The 19,743-nt window shown below is 44.4% G+C and overlaps 1 protein-coding gene across 2 annotated transcripts in view; it reads left to right on the plus strand.

Annotated features, from left to right (window-relative positions):
- Positions 1–6,370: 6,370 nt before the first annotated feature.
- LOC137534618 (zinc finger protein 79-like) overlaps positions 6,371–19,743 on the plus strand; it is a 111,078-nt gene continuing 97,705 nt past the window's right edge. For both annotated transcript variants that reach the window (XM_068256204.1, XM_068256205.1), the window contains exon 1: positions 6,371–6,716. The gene's annotated coding sequence lies outside the window, so the exon portion shown is untranslated. The remainder of the gene's footprint in view (positions 6,717–19,743) is intronic.

Raw genomic sequence — 19,743 nt, forward strand, 5'->3', positions numbered from 1 at the left:
TGTTTGTTTTTTGGGATAGTATGGCTGTCCCTCATGCATTAATCCCATAATTAGCCTACAAGACCAGCTCCAGCACAGTTGTAAAGTGAGGTAAACTACACCCCATAGGGGTGTAAATCGGGACTACATCACAGGGGTGTTGAATTGCTTACATATTATTTCCCAGGTTGAGAAATTGGTGAGCATAGAGAAAGTTGAATATGGTTTTGACTTGACCAAGTTTCTTAATCTCTCAAAGAAACCCATCATAGTCACCTCAACTTCAACAGCTGGGTTAACGTGATTGTTGAAACTCTGTTAGGGCCTTTTTCCACTAGCCTGCGATTTGCGATTTGCTTTTGATCGCAAATCGCAAGGTACATTAAACTAATGGAAACTGCAGCAGCAATTTCCATTAGTGCGATCCGATTGCGATGCGATTTTGGTCAAAGCGCAATCGTCGTCCTGCCGCGTTTTGTATGCGATTGAGCTGGACTATAATGAGTATAGTAGCTCAATCGCAATCGCATGGTGGAAATTGAAACGCGATCGCGTTTCATAGTGGAAAAGGGCCCTTACTGCCTGGGCTGCCCAAAACTATCTTCAGAGTTGGTGAATACAAGACCACCTCTCTCTTTTCGTAACTTGAGAGTTTTTAAAGTGGTTTGAAACTGACATAACATTCAATAAAAATGTGTTTTTCTACTTTGTACTATTCATACAGTTATCATATTTGCTTTTGTGCACAAATAATATTGTCTGTCTACAAATCACAAGTTTCCAAAGTGTAGTTCTTGCCCTAAAAGCGGCCATTGCATTTTATTCCAGCTGCTTTTTATTATATATTAAAATATTCTAGTGAGCTGTTCTGAACTGTGTGTGTGTGCCTGAAGCAGAGCCAGCTTCTCAGAGAGTGTTTTCATTTGTTTACACACAAATGTGACAACATTGAAATGTAAACAAAGATATTGTTATCTCCAGTCTGGATGCGGATTTAAAGCTGAATAGCCTTTGCATAGCAGGACAAAGTGCTGTGTTTAACCATTTCAATAATGTTCTGCTACAATTTTTTTTCCTGAGATAGTAGCTTTAAAGCTGTAAGGAATCTTTTAGAGCAAACTAGAAATGATGACTTTCAGACCACTTTAAACCTGAGACAAATAAAAACTAACATTTTCTACATACCTGGGGCTTCCGCTAGCCCCCTTCAGGCTGAACTAGGGTGACCATGCGTCCTCTATTCCCCGGACAGGTCCTCTTTTTCAGACCTGTCCGGGGCATCCGGCCGTTTTTTTTAAATGCCCTGGGAAGAGCTCACGCAGGGGCGGCGCCAGTATACAGGTGAGGCACGCCCCCCGCTTGGGGCCTCACACTGCGGGGGGGGGGGGGGGGCCTCGCTCTGCTACTGCTGGCGGCGGGCGGACACCGGGCGGCGGGTGTGCGGGCACCTGGCGGAACAGCGGGGAAGAGAATTTCCCACTTACCTTCCTCGATCCTGCCAGCTACTATCTACTTCCTGTCCCGGCGTCTGTCGGTATGGTAACAGCGCCCCCTGTGATGACGTAACCGCCTGTCGTCACAGGGGGAGCTCTAACCAATGCGACACGCGCCGGGAGAGGCTGAAGATGGAAGTTCTCTGCAGGATTCAGGCAGGTAAGTGGAAACTTCTCTCCCCGCCGCTGCGCACACCCTCCTGGCCATACGGGAGGGGGGCATCTACCTATCTAACCTACACTGAGGGCATCTACCTATCTAACCTACACTGAGGGCATCTACCTATCTAACCTACACTGAGGGCATCTACCTATCTAACCTACACTGAGGGCATCTACCTATCTAACCTACACTGAGGGCATATACCTATCTAACCTACACTGGGGGCATATACCTATCTAACCTACACTGAGGGCATATACCTATCTAACCTACACTGAGGGCATATACCTATCTGAGCTACATTGGGGGCATATACCTATCTGAGCTATACTGGGGGCATATACCTATCTGAGCTACACTGGGGGCATATACCTATCTGAGCTACACTGGGGGCATATACCTATCTGAGCTACACTGGGGGCATATACCTATCTGAGCTATACTGGGGGCATATACCTATCTGAGCTATATTGGGGGCATATACCTATCTGAGCTATACTGGGGGCATATACCTATCTGAGCTATATTGGGGACCTATACCTATCTGAGCTATACTGGGGGCATATACCTATCTGAGCTATACTGGGGGCATATACCTATCTAAGCTATACTGGGGACATATACCTATCCAAGCTACACTGGGGGCATATACCTATCTGAGCTATACTGGGGGCATATACCTATCTGAGCTATACTGGGGGCATATACCTATCTGAGCTATACTGGGAGCATATACCTATCTGAGCTATACTGGGGGCATATACCTATCTAAGCTATACTGGGGGCATATACTTATCTAAGCTATACTGGGGGCATATACTTATCTAAGCTATACTGGGGGCATATACCTATCTAAGCTATACTGGGGGCATATACCTATCTAAGCTATACTGGGGCCATATTCCTATCTAACCTATACTGGGGCCATATTCCTATCTCCCTATACTGGGGCCATATTCCTATCTAACCTATACTGCGGACATATACCTTGTCCGCACATTTGTGGGGAAATCTGCTGCCAATCTCATTGCATTTTGTGGGGAATTCTTCTGCGAATCTGATTGCATTTTGTGGTTGGCCGGCCCTCCACCATGTGGCCTGGAAAAAAAAATGTCCCTCCATGCCCACGAAGTTGAACAGCACACTGCTAAGGTCTTGTATATTTGGCCCCACCCATTACCACGCCCACATGCTGTTGTGATCGTCCTCTTTTTTGGAAATCAAAATATGGTCACCCTAGGCTGAACAGTTCCTTGCTGTCCTCCTGCGCCGCCAAGATCTTCCACAATTTGGTCCAGTAATCCCGCTAGATGGCGTGTACTGCCCATGCATGGCCTAGCCATGTGCAAGCCCCGCCCCAGGAGTGTTCTGTGCCTACTGCACCGGCGCAGACCGTTCCCTGCCGCAAGAGTGCGACCGGACTGCACCTGCACCGATTGACGGGATTACCGGACTGAATTGCGGAGGATCCAGAGGATGGAGGAGGACGGCGAGGGACTGAGCAGCCTGAAGGGGGGAGAGCCGGGACAAGGTCCTCCAGCACCCAAGGATGAGACACCAAAGTGCACCCCCCAACTCCCACCCCAGACATTGCACACTGATTGCTATTAGAGTAAGCAGCGCCCCAGGGCCCCCACCACCTTAATCTATAGTTAACTACAATCAGAGAAAGAACATGTGTGCATCAACCAAGTGAACCTGACAAATCTGGCTTTGCAAATTTGGCCTATTGGCTAATCACGAGACATTGCTCATGCAAATAAGCATTTGCTTTCGCATGCCTAAATATGCAGGGTCAAAACCAAAAACCGCAAAACAATCGCCCTGCGGGAATTAGTTCATGCTATACAGCACTATCCAGGGGCGCCACGAGGAGGCTTCCCATTGCCCCCATTCAACCGGGGGGCCGCGGGGGTCCCAGGCACTCTCACCGCCTGGAACCCACACAGCGGCACCCCGGAGGTGGAGGCTGGGGGGTGCAGGCGATCTCCCCAGCGTGGCCAGCGCCGGGAAGAGCCGCCCGCACACACCTCCCAAGATTAAAAACAGGCACTTACCTCAACGTCCATTGCGTTCTGCTATATGCGCATAACCTGGGCGCGACACATAAGGGGCGGACAGGCGCAAATAGCCTGCTCCAGGGCTCTCACCTCCTAAAACAAGCCACTCACTACCTGCCCTCAGAAAAAAGAAATGCAATGCTAACTACAATCAGAGAAAGAACATGTGTGCATCAACCAAGTGAACCTGACAAATCTGGCTTTGCAAATTTGGCCTATTGGCTAATCACGAGACATTGCTCATGCAAATAAGCATTTGCTTTCGCATGCCTAAATATGCAGGGTCAAAACCAAAAACCGCAAAACAATCGCCCTGCGGGAATTAGTTCATGCTATACAGCACTATCCAGGGGCGCCACGAGGAGGCTTCCCATTGCCCCCCCCATTGTTAATCTATAGTTATCTGGCTTGTAGACACTGCCATGTATCCACTTTTCTTATTTATCTTTGCTTCAAACACAATAGGGGGATGATAGCTGGGTGAGTTGTGTGCCCCCTCCACCACTACACCCTGAGGCTGGAGCCTCTCTTGTCTCTGCCGGGCCCTGGAAGGGGGCATATTTGCCATATGTTACGGTGACCATACGTCCCGCTTTACCCGGGACGCGTCCCGCCTTCGGGGGGCGCTGTCCCAGGCTGCATGTGGTCCCGGGAAATGTCCCGCTTTTAGCAGCGGAACGTCCCGGCCTCGGAACTCTGGCCACCGTACAATGAACTAGCCGCAGCGTCTACTAGACGCTGCGCTAGTTCATTCCCCGCAGCCCCGCTCTAGCCTGCATTGTCCTCCTCCGGCAGGCACAGGCAGAGCAGGGCTACGGGAAGATGGCGTCCGGAGGCGGAGCCCTGTACTCGAGACTATTTGTGTCTCCAGTACAGGGCTCCGCCTCCGGACGCCATCTTGCCGTAGCCCTGCTCTGCCTGTGAGAGGCTGAGCGGGAGATTGAAGATCGTCCAGGCCAGGGGGAGCTGCACACACCAGAGGTACCAGAGGCCGGCTGCGTGAGGGGACGTCTTCTGCCAGGTGAATAAATGCTTTTTCTTGCAGGTGAAGTGTTTGCCCACATTGTGTACATTTTGTACTGACATGTTTGCCCAAATTGTGTTCATTTTGTACTGACATGTTTGCCCGCATTGCGTTTATCTTGTACTGACATGTTTGCCCGCAGTGCGTTTATCTTGTACTGACATGTTTTCCCGCAGTGCGTTTATCTTGTACTGACATGTTTGCCCGCCGTGCGTTCATTTTGTACTGACATGTTGCCCAAATTGTGTTCATTTTGTACTGACATGTTTGCCCAAATTGTGTTTATTTTGTACTGACATGTTTGCCCGCAGTGCATTTATCTTGTACTGACATGTTTGCCCGCAGTGCGTTTATCTTGTACTGACATGTTTGCCCGCAGTGCGTTTATCTTGTACTGACATGTATGCCCGCAGTGCGTTTATCTTGTACTGACATGTTTTCCCGCAGTGCGTTTATCTTGTACTGACATGTTTGACCGCAGTGCGTTTATCTTGTACTGACATGTTTGCCCGCAGTGCGTTTATCTTGTACTGACATGTTTGCCCGCAGTGTGTTTATTTTGTACTGACATGTTTGCCCGCAGTGCGTTTATTTTGTGCTGACATGTTTGCCCGCAGTGCATTTATTTTGTGCTGACATGTTTGCCCGCAGTGCGTTTATTTTGTGCTGAAATGTTGCCCCCATTGCGTTTATTTTGTGCTGACATGTTTGCCCCCATTGCGTTTATTTTGTGCTGACATGTTTGCCCCCATTGCGTTTATTTTGTACTGACATGTTTGCCCCCATTGCGTTTATTTTATGCTGACATGTTGCCCGCAATGTGTTTATTTTGTGCTGAAATGTTGCCCGCAATGCGTTTATTTTGTGCTGAAATGTTGCCCGCAATGCGTTTATTTTGTGCTGACATGTTGCCCATTGCGTTTATTTTGTGGTGTCTGGGGTAACTGTTGCTGCATTTATTATTTAATGGTCATAGATGGCTATGTTTGCTGCTTTGGGGTTATGGCATACTATTAAATAGCATCACACAGTTTCTGCACACCTATGATGTGAATCCACGTTTGACCACATCACGGCGTAAACACTGCTTTCTTATGCCTCGCTGTTGCATCATTACGTTAGCTCCGCCCATAGAATGTCATGGCCACGCCCATTTTCACGCGCGCTGCAGACACCACATTTTTCAGCGGGGCGCGCTGAGCGCGCCGCACCCCCTATTTTTCGCCGCAGTCGCCCCCCCCCCCCCCCAATTCCCTGCGTCCCAGGTTGAGCCTACAAAAATCTGGTCACTGTACATATGTATACAGTACAAGGTGTGGCACAGGCACAAAAAGCCTGTTCAAAGATCTATTAAATTTTTTATGATTAAATTAAAATACTTAAGTTATAAAGTTGATAAACAATGGAGTCATAAAGGGAAAATTAGGAATAAAAATGGCACTAATGTATCCTGCATAATACTGATGCTTAAGCCACAAGTGGTTATTAATGCACATAATTATCAAGGTCTTTGGGGGTATCACTAACAGCAGGCCTGCCCACACTCATTATGGCCGACAAAAGGACCTTGCCTGCGCTTGCCCTCAATAAACATGGCCGCTGTCCTCCCCATTCAACCACATCCGCTCTCCGCCCTCCTCCTCAGACAATCGATGCTGAAAGCTGCGCCCTGCTCGCACCGATTGGTCCCAGCCAGGTGGACGAGCGCTCAGGTCTGTTCCATACATGGAAGCGGTGACGTCACCTCTCCCTCAGCCCCCCCGCCTCCGAGCACGAGGCGGAAAAGCTGCGCTCGGAACCGATTGAGGCGGCTGTCCTCGGCGCCCGAGGGCGGCGGCCATTTTATGGAAGCCCCGAATTTCATCAAAAGGTGGAAAAGCAGAGTCCAGCCCTTTCCTCTCCGGGAGAAACGCAACGGGAAATTCCTGGTGCGCTCCAGATTTCCAAAAATCCCCATCAATTCCTAGTGCTGGCGGCCTGTGCTGACTCCCATACAGGTAATAGCTCTATGTGCCCCATTATCAGAGGGCTTCTCAGGCTCCCCTCTCTAGACTGATTCCCTGCTCATAGTATTCCTTCATCTGGCCAGAGGTATGCAGATGGCCCACTGACAGGAAGAGCAATGAGATCCCCATCCTCTGATGAGTGTAGCTTGGTGACCAGCTTCTGTCATCTCTCTGGCTTCATCAGTGTGCAGAATTGATTGAGATGTGGGCGGTGCTCTCATTTTATTAATTCCATTTAGCATGGAGAAGTGTGCCAGGAATGGCTAAGTGGACCCCAGGGTCTTTTCTGGCCTTGGGGTGGCTGAAGATGAGCAGATGTCTCATTGACAATTGCGGTGGTTTGAGCTTCTGGCAGTCCTTGATGGTGTTGTCACTGTTTAACACGTATCACCTGTCATTCATTGAGTGGACAAACGGCGATCTCCATCTGTAAAAATCGCAGAGCTAGTGTGGTTTAGGTGACGCAGCGGGAAACCTCATAGGCAACAGTTTGGCAGTCACAGCACCCTCTATGCGCATATAGTGTGTTTACCACTTCACACATGCTTGTCTGGTGCTACGTGATACAGGCACTCGGTAACCGGGGTGATAGCGGAAGATGCCAGAAGTCACGCCATTGGGACAGGTGAGAATTTTTACACAGCACGGAGTGCGGGTGACAGACATTTTTACACCGGGGGGACAGTGGCCGGGATCCATCATGTCCGTCAATCGTCGCTATATCGAGCGCATTACTGCCCCCACACCCGATCGACCACATCAGACTGTGTTATTCTGGTGCTAGTCTAGGAGATCCAGCAGGAAACTTCCTAGGGAACAGCTCCCCAATCACAGCCTATTCTGCAGCATGAAACGTTGTGATTGGTTGAAAAGTGTGGGCGTAGTTTACTACAGCCTATCGGAAACCTAGCAGTTCCAGAGGGTGCCATCCACCCAATCACGTTAGTTGAATTTCCCGATGAGGTTTCCTGCTGGGTCCCCTAAAGTAGACAAGCGCCGTTCTAGCACGCTCAAATGATACATTCAACGATTTTGGCCCCAAATCAGATCATTGATTGGGCATGTTTTATTTTATTTTTTTGGCTCTGATTTTCATGCGATTCGATAAAATTATCTAATCGGATGGTCGATCAGGCCGTAACATCGCTAGGTTCAACCAACGTCTGATGGTATATACTCTGGCTAAAGTTAAGTACTCACATGAACCTACTTAAGTTTGATTGGCCCTACTTCCAGCATTCCAGCTACATGGAATTTCCATTTAATTTTCATGCAAGTCAAATGTATAAGAACCTGTTTGTTCATTCCCATTGCTAAGCAGCATAGACTGTCCTATGGTGAGAGGAGGAGAGACAGTAGAAGGCGAGTCACTGTGGGGAAACAGGATCTGGCCAAAAACCTACTGCACTGAAGAGGAAGGTGCTATGGCCTGGGTGCACCTGTACTCAGAGTAGACTGTCACCTGTCGTATTCACAAATGATCGTTGTGGCAACAAATCTGTCTATATGTTGCTTAATATTTATGTTGTGTATGCTGATTGGGATTCACATTGTCAAAAACCTACGCTGTTTTTGCCTTAAGCATGAGCATCAGCTTAGTCAATTGGGCATATTGGGGTCTGAACCCTTTTATAGCAGTGATTATAAATGGATGGTAACTTGAAATAAATTTCAGAACACGGTATTTGATTTTATATAAAAAATGTATTTGCTTATGTTATAGCAGATATAAAAAAAATATGTATAGTTCCAAGTAGCTTTTCCATCTAAGAATATTCCATCCAATGAGGCCTTTATAGTGAAGCAAACATAAATCCAGGGCTGTGGAGTTGGATGAAAGATCATCCGTCTCCTCAGTTTAGGAAACCTCCAACTCCGACTGCAACTTCGACTCCAGGTAACCGAAATTGCTCAGACTCCCTAGTCTAATACTTACCAGGGCTGTGGAGTTGGTGCAGAAATCATCCGACTCCTTAGTTTATGAAGCCACCGACCCTTTGACTCCGACTCTAGAGCCCTGCATAAAACGTCTTAAGTACATATAAAAAAAAAGTCTTAATAATTGCACAATGTGGAATAGAATTAAGAACAGTTGAAACAAAGCTAGTAGCCGTGTCAAAACCCGGGCTGTGGAGTCGGTACAAAAATCTTCCAACTCCGACTCCTCGGTTTATGAAACCATGACTCCGACTCCAGGTACCCAAAATGGCTCCGACTCCTTAGTCTAATACTTAACAGGGCTGTGGATTTTGTACAAAAATCATCTGACTCCGACTCCTCAGTTTATGAAATCAACGACTCCAACTTCGACTCCGGGTGCCCAAAATTGCTCCAACTCTGACTCCACAGCCCTGGTCAAAACTCAAAGTACCGTAATCTTCATGAAATGTAATCAGTAATATTCTTAAATAAAACATGCTTGAAAATATATATCTTTAAAGGCAAGGCTGGGTGTTTGTCCCCAGGCTATTCATTGTATCCATTGAATAATGCTTGATTCTTGGTTCTATACTGATAGTAATAAATGACTATTATAAAAATGACAGACAAATCATATCTACCAGAACTTCATGCCAACATCTTAACAGAATGTAAGGCTTTACAAAGTTAATACAATAAATCACCAAATGAATAAAGGGAATCTGAAGTGAAAGATGATTTGTATATGTAGTACAGCTAAGAAATAGAACATTAGCTGCACAGATACGAGTCTCATAGTGTTTCCAATACAGGAATACTTAAACTTCAGTTGTTATCTCTATGCAAAAGAGCTTCTCTGAGCTTTCCAATCAAACTTGGGTCAGCTACAGTGCTGTTTTATAAAGCACTTATCTAGACCTGACTCTCACTGTTTCTTGCTTGTTTAAGGCTTTACTGCCTGGAAGTTCAAACGGTCATTAGCTCTGCTCTGTTTCAGCATTTAAAATACAGAGTGTAATAATTTGTGAACTGCAGATATTAGAGAATGATGCAATGTTATAAAAAAGCTACATAACTGAACATACAAATATGAGACTCTTTTTCTTTGGTACTAATGTTCTATTAATTATCAATACTACACGTACAATTCATCATATAAGTTTTCTTTCCGCTTCAGTGCCACTTTATAAGCATATTCCCCCTTCTTTATCTCTTCAGTGGAACCAACATGTGGAAAGGCAGCTTCTTCAGGCTCGTAGCTGGCTAGATGTTTTTCAGAAGAGATCCAGGCTTGATGTGAGAGCCATGGGCCTTAGCTCCTATATTTATACCCAGTCTCTTCAATATGACTGACTAATTTTGGAATTTCTCATAATCTCTGGTCCTGATTGGCTGAAATTTCCTTGCGTCAATCCGGTTTCCTGGAATGTAATTTATGCTAGCATTTTATCTTGTTTTGATATTCTGGCATTTGACATTTTACACTATCTGTGGTAAATGACGTCTTTTGACATGATTTGATGTCCATTCATTAGCACTTTACATCCTGGCCTGTTTGATTAGAATAATGTCATCTAATATTTAGACTCCTTCCCCACCATATCTAGGATTTCATGACTTGCTTATATTTTTCTCTACAAATTATTTTGGAATGTGTCTTTCTTTTTAGAAGGTCATTTTGGCTTAATTAAACTATCTTCTGTCCCAAATCACAAAAGTACATTTACACGGAGGCAAATATATAACTATAACTCAATAAAAATAGGTGCTTATTATAAATTCGATCATTTAAATCCATTATATTTGTCTTTTATAAAATAATGAATGGTAATTGTCTGTAATATTGAATACACATGCACACAATTTCTTCTGTCCCCAGGTGGCTCTGTCAGCCTAATTTTATAAGAAAATAGAATTTAACACTTATTATTTTGAATTCCAGTCTGTATTTGGCCTTGTATGTGTCTGCATGTCTTATCTCATTGAAATTATAAACCATCTTGCCTGTAGCTGAGGTGTTTTGAACTTCTGGTTTGTTGACTTATATTTAAAATGTATTTTTACTGCTACAAATATATATTTAACATAATTTAAAATCATTATTTCACTCTTTATAATGAATGTATTAATTATAATATCTCTCAGCAATACAGAATGGCATAGATGCTTCTCACTAATATAAGACATAACAAAAACAATGGTTGCTTTTGGTGGGAATATGACCTTTGCATATATGTGAGAAAATTCTCTGTCTCTCCTTGAAATATCAACAAAATGTCTTTGGATATTCCTGTAAGTTTCATAGCCTGGAATGACAGGCTTCTATATACTGGAAGGTCCCAGAGCAACATTTAAAGAAGTACCCTAACTGTACTGATGTTTAAAACAGGGCTGTGGAGTCGGGCAATTTTGGGTGCCTGGAGTCGGAGTCGGAAAAAAATGCACCGACTCCTAATGAATTTGTAACTGTAATTAAAATAGAAAATATGATAAAATGTTCTATTTCTCAGATAATAGTCATTAAAAATAATGTATATATACAGTAATAGCTGTGCTTAGTCCACAAAAATGAAATAAACCAATCAAAATTAGTTACTTGTGCTGCTTCAATAAAGCAGTCCCCGTATTTTTAACGTCAGATATACGTATCCGATTGTGACTGTATATATGATGTGTACACAGGAATCTCTTATAAATACTAAATAGCATCTATGCTGTAAGAATAAAGCCTGATGTGTAGCTGTGTCACTAATAGAGATGGTCAATGAGATGGAAATAATTCTGCACTGATGCTGATTTATGCAAATGTATGCACTCCCTTTGCTGATGAAATCAAATAATTTGATATGTTGTTAAAATTTGGTTTGGTGACTACAAATTAAAGGGTACCTGAGACGGATGAAAAGTATAGTTTTATACATACCTGGGGCTTCCTCCAGCCCCCTTCAGGCTAATCAGTCCCTTGCTGTCCTCCACCACCCGGATCTTCTGCTATGAGTCCTGGTAATTCAGCCAGTCAGCGCTGTCTGGCCGCATGCCGCTCCCACAGCCAGGAACATTCTGCACCTGCGCAATAGTGCTGCACAGGTGTAGTATGCTCCTGGCGGCGGAGTGTGTGCATGCGCACTACGCCCGACTGGCTCAAGTACCTGGACTCATAGCAGAAGATCCAGGTGGTGGAGGAGGACAACGAGGGACTGATTATCCTGAAGGCGGCTGGAGGAAGCCCCAGATATGTATAAAACTTTAATTTCATCTGTCTCAGGTTTACTTTGTTACACAGTAGTACTATACTCTACATATGCACTCCCCACAGAGCTGCAGGGAATCCACTGAGAATGCTGTGCACATTGAACACAGAGGTGTTGTCTGTCACCCATAAACCTGGTTCAGATTGTGCATGAAGAATGTGTAATAGAGGAAGAATCTCATCATTCCCCTGCAGAGTACCTGCACATCATTCTTACATGTACCCACACTTACATTGCCTAGGGCCTGATAGATGTTCTTTGTTCCGGTTTGTACCTTTTACAAGTACTCTTACCAAGGACTAGTTTTAGTCTAAAGGGAATAAATATAGTAGTCTACATATCCTTCTCACTTCAGTTGTCTTGTAAAATTCCTAAGCGTTGGCAGTTAAGAGACAAATTTCATGTTACATACTTTTAATCAACAAAATTGTAATATGCAAATTAGAGGAGTCGAGGAGTCGGAGTCGGTGGAATCCTAAACTGAGGAGTCGGAGTCGGTGGATTTTTGGACCGACTTCACAGCCCTGGTTTTTAAACTTTAAAAACCTGTATTTTGCTTAGCACATTTAAAAACATATAACTAATTGAAAAATACAGATGCCAGTATTTTCTACATACAAACAGGAATTTTTGACAAAATGATTTATGTATCTGTCCATTGATGTCTGATCACACTGTTTGATCAGTAGATTGATTCAGCAATCAGACTGCAACTTGTTGCCACCTAAAGGCTTGTACAGACATTAGATTACTGACCCCTAAAAGCAGTTATGATGAAAAGAGGTGACAGTCTAATGTCATCTTATCCCTCATTGCATTCAGCTGAGGGTCAATAATAGCAGTAGCAGTGTTGTTTTTTTATTTCCCTTGTAGTTGGCCTCCCCACCCAACCATAGTACACCTTGTGTTTCTTAACTTATAAATGCATGGGTGTCTATCCTGAGACCTCTTGGTAAATGTTAGTGGACCTGAACTCTTGTACAGAACAGAAGGAACACATAGAGAAATGCACCATGTATGTATTTAGAGAGTTTAGCCAGTCTAATTCCCCCTCATCTGTGACTAATCACAACTGTAGTTTGTTCTTGCAGCTGTGTCAGCTCAGGAATCTTGGCAGAGCAGCTAATTTGTAAAACACAAGGTGTTAACCCTATGTCCATTAAAGCAGGAAGTAGACACTGCAGATTTATTGCAGGATTTGTATCGGCTGTAACAATCACTCTGCGACTGCCCAACGTCAATTGGCGGCTGCAGAGTGGCTCCCCAAGGACCACCTAATGCCGATTGATGTCAAGTCCTGGGGGTGGAGATTAGCAGGGATTGCGCATCCCCGTTGAGTTATGAAGCTCCGCTCCGTAAACAGCCTGCCAACCGTAATTGGAGCTGGCAGGCTGTTCAGAGAGAACAAAAAATGGCCAAAATGTCTTGTACAGTGCTGCAATCTAGTGCAATGCTGTACGGGGACAGCTATGTCACTGAGCTGTCCCCAGGAGAGGCTCACAAACAGATTCCTCTCATAGGCTGATGCCTATGAGAGGAGATCATGCTGATTAGCTCTGGGAGGTGGTAGGGGGGGGGGGGGGGGGGGAGGGGGAGAAAGGCAAGAGAGAGGGAAAAAAGTGTTTTTGTTTCAAAAGAAAAACAAAAACATAAAAATTATTAATTTTAAAAATTACAAATCGCAGCAGCAAGCTCTGTTGGTGGCAAGAGAAGGAGGGCAAATTAATTTGTGTGCCAAGTTGTACGGCCGTGCAGCACACTGCAGTGTGCTAAATTGTAAAAAATTTGCCTGGTCACTAGGGGGTGTAAGCCTGTGGTCCTCAAGCAGTTAAAGAGACTCTGCAGCTACTTAAAGAGGACCGGAGACGAAGCACCCTCATGTATTTTACCTTATAAATCAGTGGAAACATGACAGTAATCACCGAATCTGCTCTTTGTTTCATTGTTCTCTGTTTAATCTAACTGTTATCAGCCCGGATAAGAATCCATGAGTGAGCATTCAGTCTGGCTTTGCTATGGAATGATTATAGCTGAGTCTGTGTTCTCTGGTGTCTTTTCAAGCCCAAGCCTGCCCCCTTGTGGCTCTGCTATAATGACTCAGCTAAAATCATTCCCGGCAAAGCCAGACTGAATGCTCAGTCCGGGATTTTTATCACAGCTGATAACAGACACTTTTAGCAGTGAGGATGAAACAGAGAGCAGGGTAGGTGTTTTCTCTAATGTTCCCACTGATATATATGGTAAAATACATGAGGGTGCTTCGTCTCTGGTTCACTTTAAAAAAAACTGCTTTTTACCTCTTATTTATGGTAGGCATGTTTGCCCCTGTTAAAACGCCCGCTATCCCACGGCAGAAATATTTTGTTTTCAAATATTTTTTACCCCCCAAATCCCCTGTGCAAAATCCACGATTTTCTTGGTCGTGGATTTTGCTGCCCAGGGAGGCAGAGCTTTCAGCTGCAACTCTGCCTCCATGCACGTTAATCAGCGCGCATCTCCGCCTTTCCCTGCCCCTCTCAGTGAAGGAAGACTGAGAGGGGCAGGGAGAGGCGGTGATCAGCGCTGATAGACGCGTGTAGAGGCAGATCTGCAGCCAAAAGCTCTGCCTCTACAGGAAGCGATCCCGAGTGTGCTCCAGGGGATTTGGAGGGTAAAAAACCCTTGTTCTGCCGCAGGATAGCGGCGCTTTAACAGGTGCAAACATGCCTAACCTAAATAAAAGGTGAAAAGCCGTTTTTAAATTGGCTTCAGGCTCTCTTTAAAGGTTATCATGTTGCGGCTTATCTTTTAGAGCTGGTTATTATGTTGCTGTTTATCTTTTAGAGCAGAGAGGAAGTACTGAGTTCAGGTCGGCTTTTAGGTAACGGCTGTTTTTTTGGTTTTCATGCCTGACTATTATTTTTGTCAGTAGATGACTGTAAGATGACCAAAGACATATTTGTGTGGTATTGGCCATAACAACATTCTTGGCTTACCACCTGCTGAACAATCTTTCGTTCATACTGCACAATGAAGGAATTTTGATGCGCCAATTTTTTGCCTAATGTTACCACCTTCATGTAGTATACTTTGCCTACACAGTCTGTTCATAGTATTTAACCTGTTGACCCTCATACTACATGGAAATGGTAAAACTGGCCAATCAGAATTGGATATTTCTATTAATTTTGATTGGCTAATCAGTGAGCAAATTTACTATCCCCCGTGTAGTATAAGAGCTTACCTACACAATCTGTTTTAAGTGATCAAAATCTGTTGACCCTCACACTTACATGGAAGTGGAAAAATTGGCCAATCAAAATTGAAGGTGTGAACCAGGCTTAAAGAGAGTCTGAAGCGAGAATAGATCTCGCTTCAGACCTCATAGCTAGCAGGGGCATGCGTGCCCCTGCTAAAACGCCGCTATAGCGTGGCTTAACGGGGGTCCCTGTCCCCCCCAAACCCCCTCCGTGCAGCGGGGGAGCGCTTCCTGGTTGGGGCAGGGCTAACCGCCGCAGCCCTGCCCCATGCGCGTCTGTCAGACGCGTATCTCCGCCTCTCCCCCGCCCCTCTGTCTTCCTTCACTGAGAGGGGCGGGGGAGAGGCGGCGATGCGCGTCTGATAGACGCGCTGGGAGGCAGGGCTGCAGCCGTTAGCCCTGCCTCCAGGAAGAAGATCACCAGCGACCATTTTACGACCAACTTTTGCGGGGGGTGGGTTGGGGGTGAAGGGACCCCCGTTAAGCCGCGGGATAGTGCCCCTGCTATATATAAGACCTGAAGCGAGATTTAGTCTCGCTTCAGTGTCTCTTTAAGTCATATACCCAGTTTACCTGCAAGTATTCTTTCAGCCAAGGAATGAGGGAATGTCAACAAAAAGCTCAGTACAGGGACTGAATCATAGTTACATAGTTATTTTGGTTGAAAAAAGACATACGTCCATCGAGTTCAACCAGTATAAAGTACAACACCAGCCTGCTCCCTCACATATCCCTGTTGATCCAGAGGAAGGCGAAAAAACCCTTACAAGGCATGGTCCAATTAGCCCCTAAAGGGAAAAATTCCTTCCCGACTCCAGATGGCAATCAGATAAAATCCCTGGATCAACATCATTAGGCATTACCTAGTAATTGTAGCCATGGATGTCTTTCAACGCAAGGAAAGCATCTAAGCCCCCTTTAAATGCAGGTATAGAGTTTGCCATAACGACTTCCTGTGGCAATGCATTCCACATCTTAATCACTCTTACTGTAAAGAACCCTTTCCTAAATAAATGGCTAAAACGTTTTTCCTCCATGCGCAGATCATGTCCTCTAGTCCTTTGAGAAGGCCTAGGGACAAAAAGCTCATCCGCCAAGGTATTATATTGCCCTCTGATGTATTTATACATGTTAATTAGATCCCCTCTAAGGCGTCTTTTCTCTAGACTAAATAAACCCAGTTTATCTAACCTTTCTCGATAAGTGAGACCTTCCATCCCACGCATCAATTTTGTTGCTCGTCTCTGCACCTGCTCTAAAACTGCAATATCTTTTTTGTAATGTGGTGCCCAGAACTGAATTCCATATTCCAGATGTGGCCTTACTAGAGAGTTAAACAGGGGCAATATTATGCTAGCATCTCGAGTTTTTATTTCCCTTTTAATGCATCCCAAAATTTTGTTAGCTTTAGCTGCAGCTGCTTGGCATTGAGTACGATTATTTAACTTGTTGTCAATGAGTACTCCTAAGTCCTTCTCCAAGTTTGATGTCCCCAACTGTATCCCATTTATTTTGTATGGTGCTAGACCATTAGTACGTCCAAAATGCATGACCTTACATTTGTCAACATTGAATTTCATCTGCCATGTATGTGCCCATATAGCCATCCTATCCAGATCCTGTTGCAATATGACACTATCTTCCTGAGAGTTAATGATTCTGCACAATTTTGTATCATCTGCAAAAATAGCAACATTGCTCACTACTGCATCTACTAGGTCATTAATAAATAAATTGAAGAGCACTGGACCCAGAACAGACCCCTGTGGGACCCCACTGCTAACAGTCTCCCATTTTGAGTATGATCCATTGACCACAACTCTTTGTTTTCTGTCCATTAGCCAGTTCCCTATCCATGAACACAGACTCTTCCCCAGTCCTTGCATCCTCAACTTTTGCACCAGACTTTTGTGGGGAACAGTGTCGAAGGCCTTTGCAAAGTCCAAGTATATCACATCTACAGCATTCCCAATATCCATATTAGCATTCACTACCTCATAAAAGCTGAGCATGTTAGTCAAACAGGACCTGTCTTTAGTAAACCCATGTTGATGCTGAGAAATAAGATTATTTTCTACTATGAAGTCATGTATAGTATCTCTTAGTAACCCCTCAAATAGTTTGCATACAACTGATGTTAAACTTACAGGTCTATAATTTCCTGGATCTGATTTTTTTGCCCTTCTTAAATAATGGGAAAACGTGGGCTGTACGCCAATCCACTGGGACTCTGCCAGTTGCAAGAGAGTCACAAAAGATAAGATAAAGGGGTTTAGCTATAACTGAACTTAATTCCCTTAGGACCCGAGGATGCATGCCATCCGGGCCAGGTGCCTTGTCTATTTTTAATTTATTTAGTCTTGCCTTCACTTCTTCCTGCGTTAAGTATTTACACAAGGAGATGGTGTAGGAACCAATCCTGCCATGATTTTATGGATATTCAAAAAGAGCCATGAACCTCTCATTGCATATCAACCATAATATCAGGGCTGTAGAATCAGAGTTCGAGTCAAGGAGTCAGAGCCGGTGCAAATTTTGTGTACCTGTAGTCAGAGATGGAGTCGGATGATTTTTGTACTGACTCCACAGCCCTGCATGATATACAGATAACACTGATCCATTTTTTGTGCAGATTTGTCTTTGGATATCTATTAAAAATGAGGATTGAGTGAGCATCATGTATCCATGACAACTCACTAGCAGTGAAGTCTGTTCACCCGTACGTTAGCACAGCACCAGCTGGAGTACGTCGCTTGAACCTCCTGTCAGAGTAAACATCGCTCTGCACTGTCTGTGGCTCAGTCTGCAGATGGTAGCCTCAAGTTGCAACTGAGCCTTATTTCACTAAATAAAAACACCACGCATTACCATACACCATCATCAGTGATGGGGAGGGTGACCTATCATTCTCGCATATCTTTTGTGGCAGCCTTTTGGAGTAATATGTTGAACTCTATGATTTTAGGGCTTCTGTGTCACTCTCTGCACTTATCCTTTGAAATTAGTCTTAAGGGGCCCATACACTGAGCCGATTAGCGGCTGATCGATTGACCGATCAATCTGCGGGCCCGATTTCGATCGATTTCAATCGATCTGACATGCTGGAAAATCTAGAGGTGGCCATACACTTATAGATTTGCAGCAGATTCGACCATCAGATAGATTTCTGGCAGATGCCTGTCAAGTCGAATCTGACAGGAATCTGTCTGATGTGAGCCACACACTAGGAACAGATTTCCAATAGATTTCAGAACGAAATATATTGAAAATCTATTGGAAATCGATCTAAATGCATTATTGGATCATTAGATCCAATGCAACTCTATGGGCCATCGATCTGCTGCCAGCGGCAGATCGACCCAGATTTTCCATCCTGTCAGACAGATGAAATCAATCGAAATCGGCTGCAAATCGATCGAATGGGGAATTTAAAAGAATCGATTTCTGATCAATCGATTGATTCTATAGAATCGATCAATGGATCGATGGCTGAAATCGACCAGTGTATGGGCCCCTTAAGTTGATCTGTTGAGATTTCTTATCATTTTGCATTGGACCTAATGGAAATCTGATGGCAAAAAAATGCCATCAGATCGATTTTCAATAGATTTCATACTGAAATCTATTGGAAATCTGTTCCTAGTAAAAAATGTTCCTAGACACATCGGATAGATCAGAAATCTATCTGCTGATCCATCTGCTGCTAATCTAACGAGTGTATGGCCATCTCTACCCCATAGTAACTCCTTGGCGATTACTTGTCGTGCTGCATGAGTGTATCTGTGGTTTTTTTTGTTGTTGTTTTTTTTTTCCAAATTAAACTCGAGATAACTTAATGATAAGTGAGTTGATGAGTGTAAGTTCATCTATCCTTTGTGTCTCCCAAGAAGACTAGCTGAAAAGTAAGTTTAAAGGGAACCGGAGGTGAGAGGGATATGGAGGCTGACATGTTGATTTCCTTTTAAACAATACACATTGCCTGGCTGTCCTGCTGATCCTCTTCCTCTAAAACTTTTTACCATAGACCCTAAACAAGAATGCAGATCAGATGTCTATGGCCAGTCTGACAAGATTAGCTGCATGATTGTTTCAGGTGTGTGATTTAGACCCTAGTAGTGACCAGAAAGATCAGCAGGACTGCCAGGCAACTGGTATTGTTTAAAAGGACATAAATATGGCACCTTCCATAGGTCTCACACCTCAGGTTCCTTTTAAGTCATAACCAAAATGCTTAATATACCTACTATTCATTGGTTCCACCTCAAAACATTGGCCTTAAACTGTGACTATAGTGGCAGTAGGCTATGGCTGTGGTAGGGATTAAATTATGAGCTCCTTTGAGGGACGTGACTATTTATTCTGTAAAAGTTGCAGAATAAGTCAGCACTAAATAAATAAGCACTAATGAAAATAAAATTGGGGATCATGGGCCAACGCATTCCCCTCTCTGACACACAGGTACAAAATCCCCTAGTGGACACTTGTACTTGTAGTGACAGGATTTCACCATGGGAGAATGCTGGAACCCCATCTACATCTCATTAGGTGGACACTTGTACCTGTAGTGATAGGATTTCACCATGGGAGAATGCTGGAACCCCATCTACAT

This window comes from Hyperolius riggenbachi, chromosome 10 (assembly GCF_040937935.1).
Source record: "Hyperolius riggenbachi isolate aHypRig1 chromosome 10, aHypRig1.pri, whole genome shotgun sequence".
Classification (NCBI taxonomy): domain Eukaryota; kingdom Metazoa; phylum Chordata; class Amphibia; order Anura; family Hyperoliidae; genus Hyperolius; species Hyperolius riggenbachi.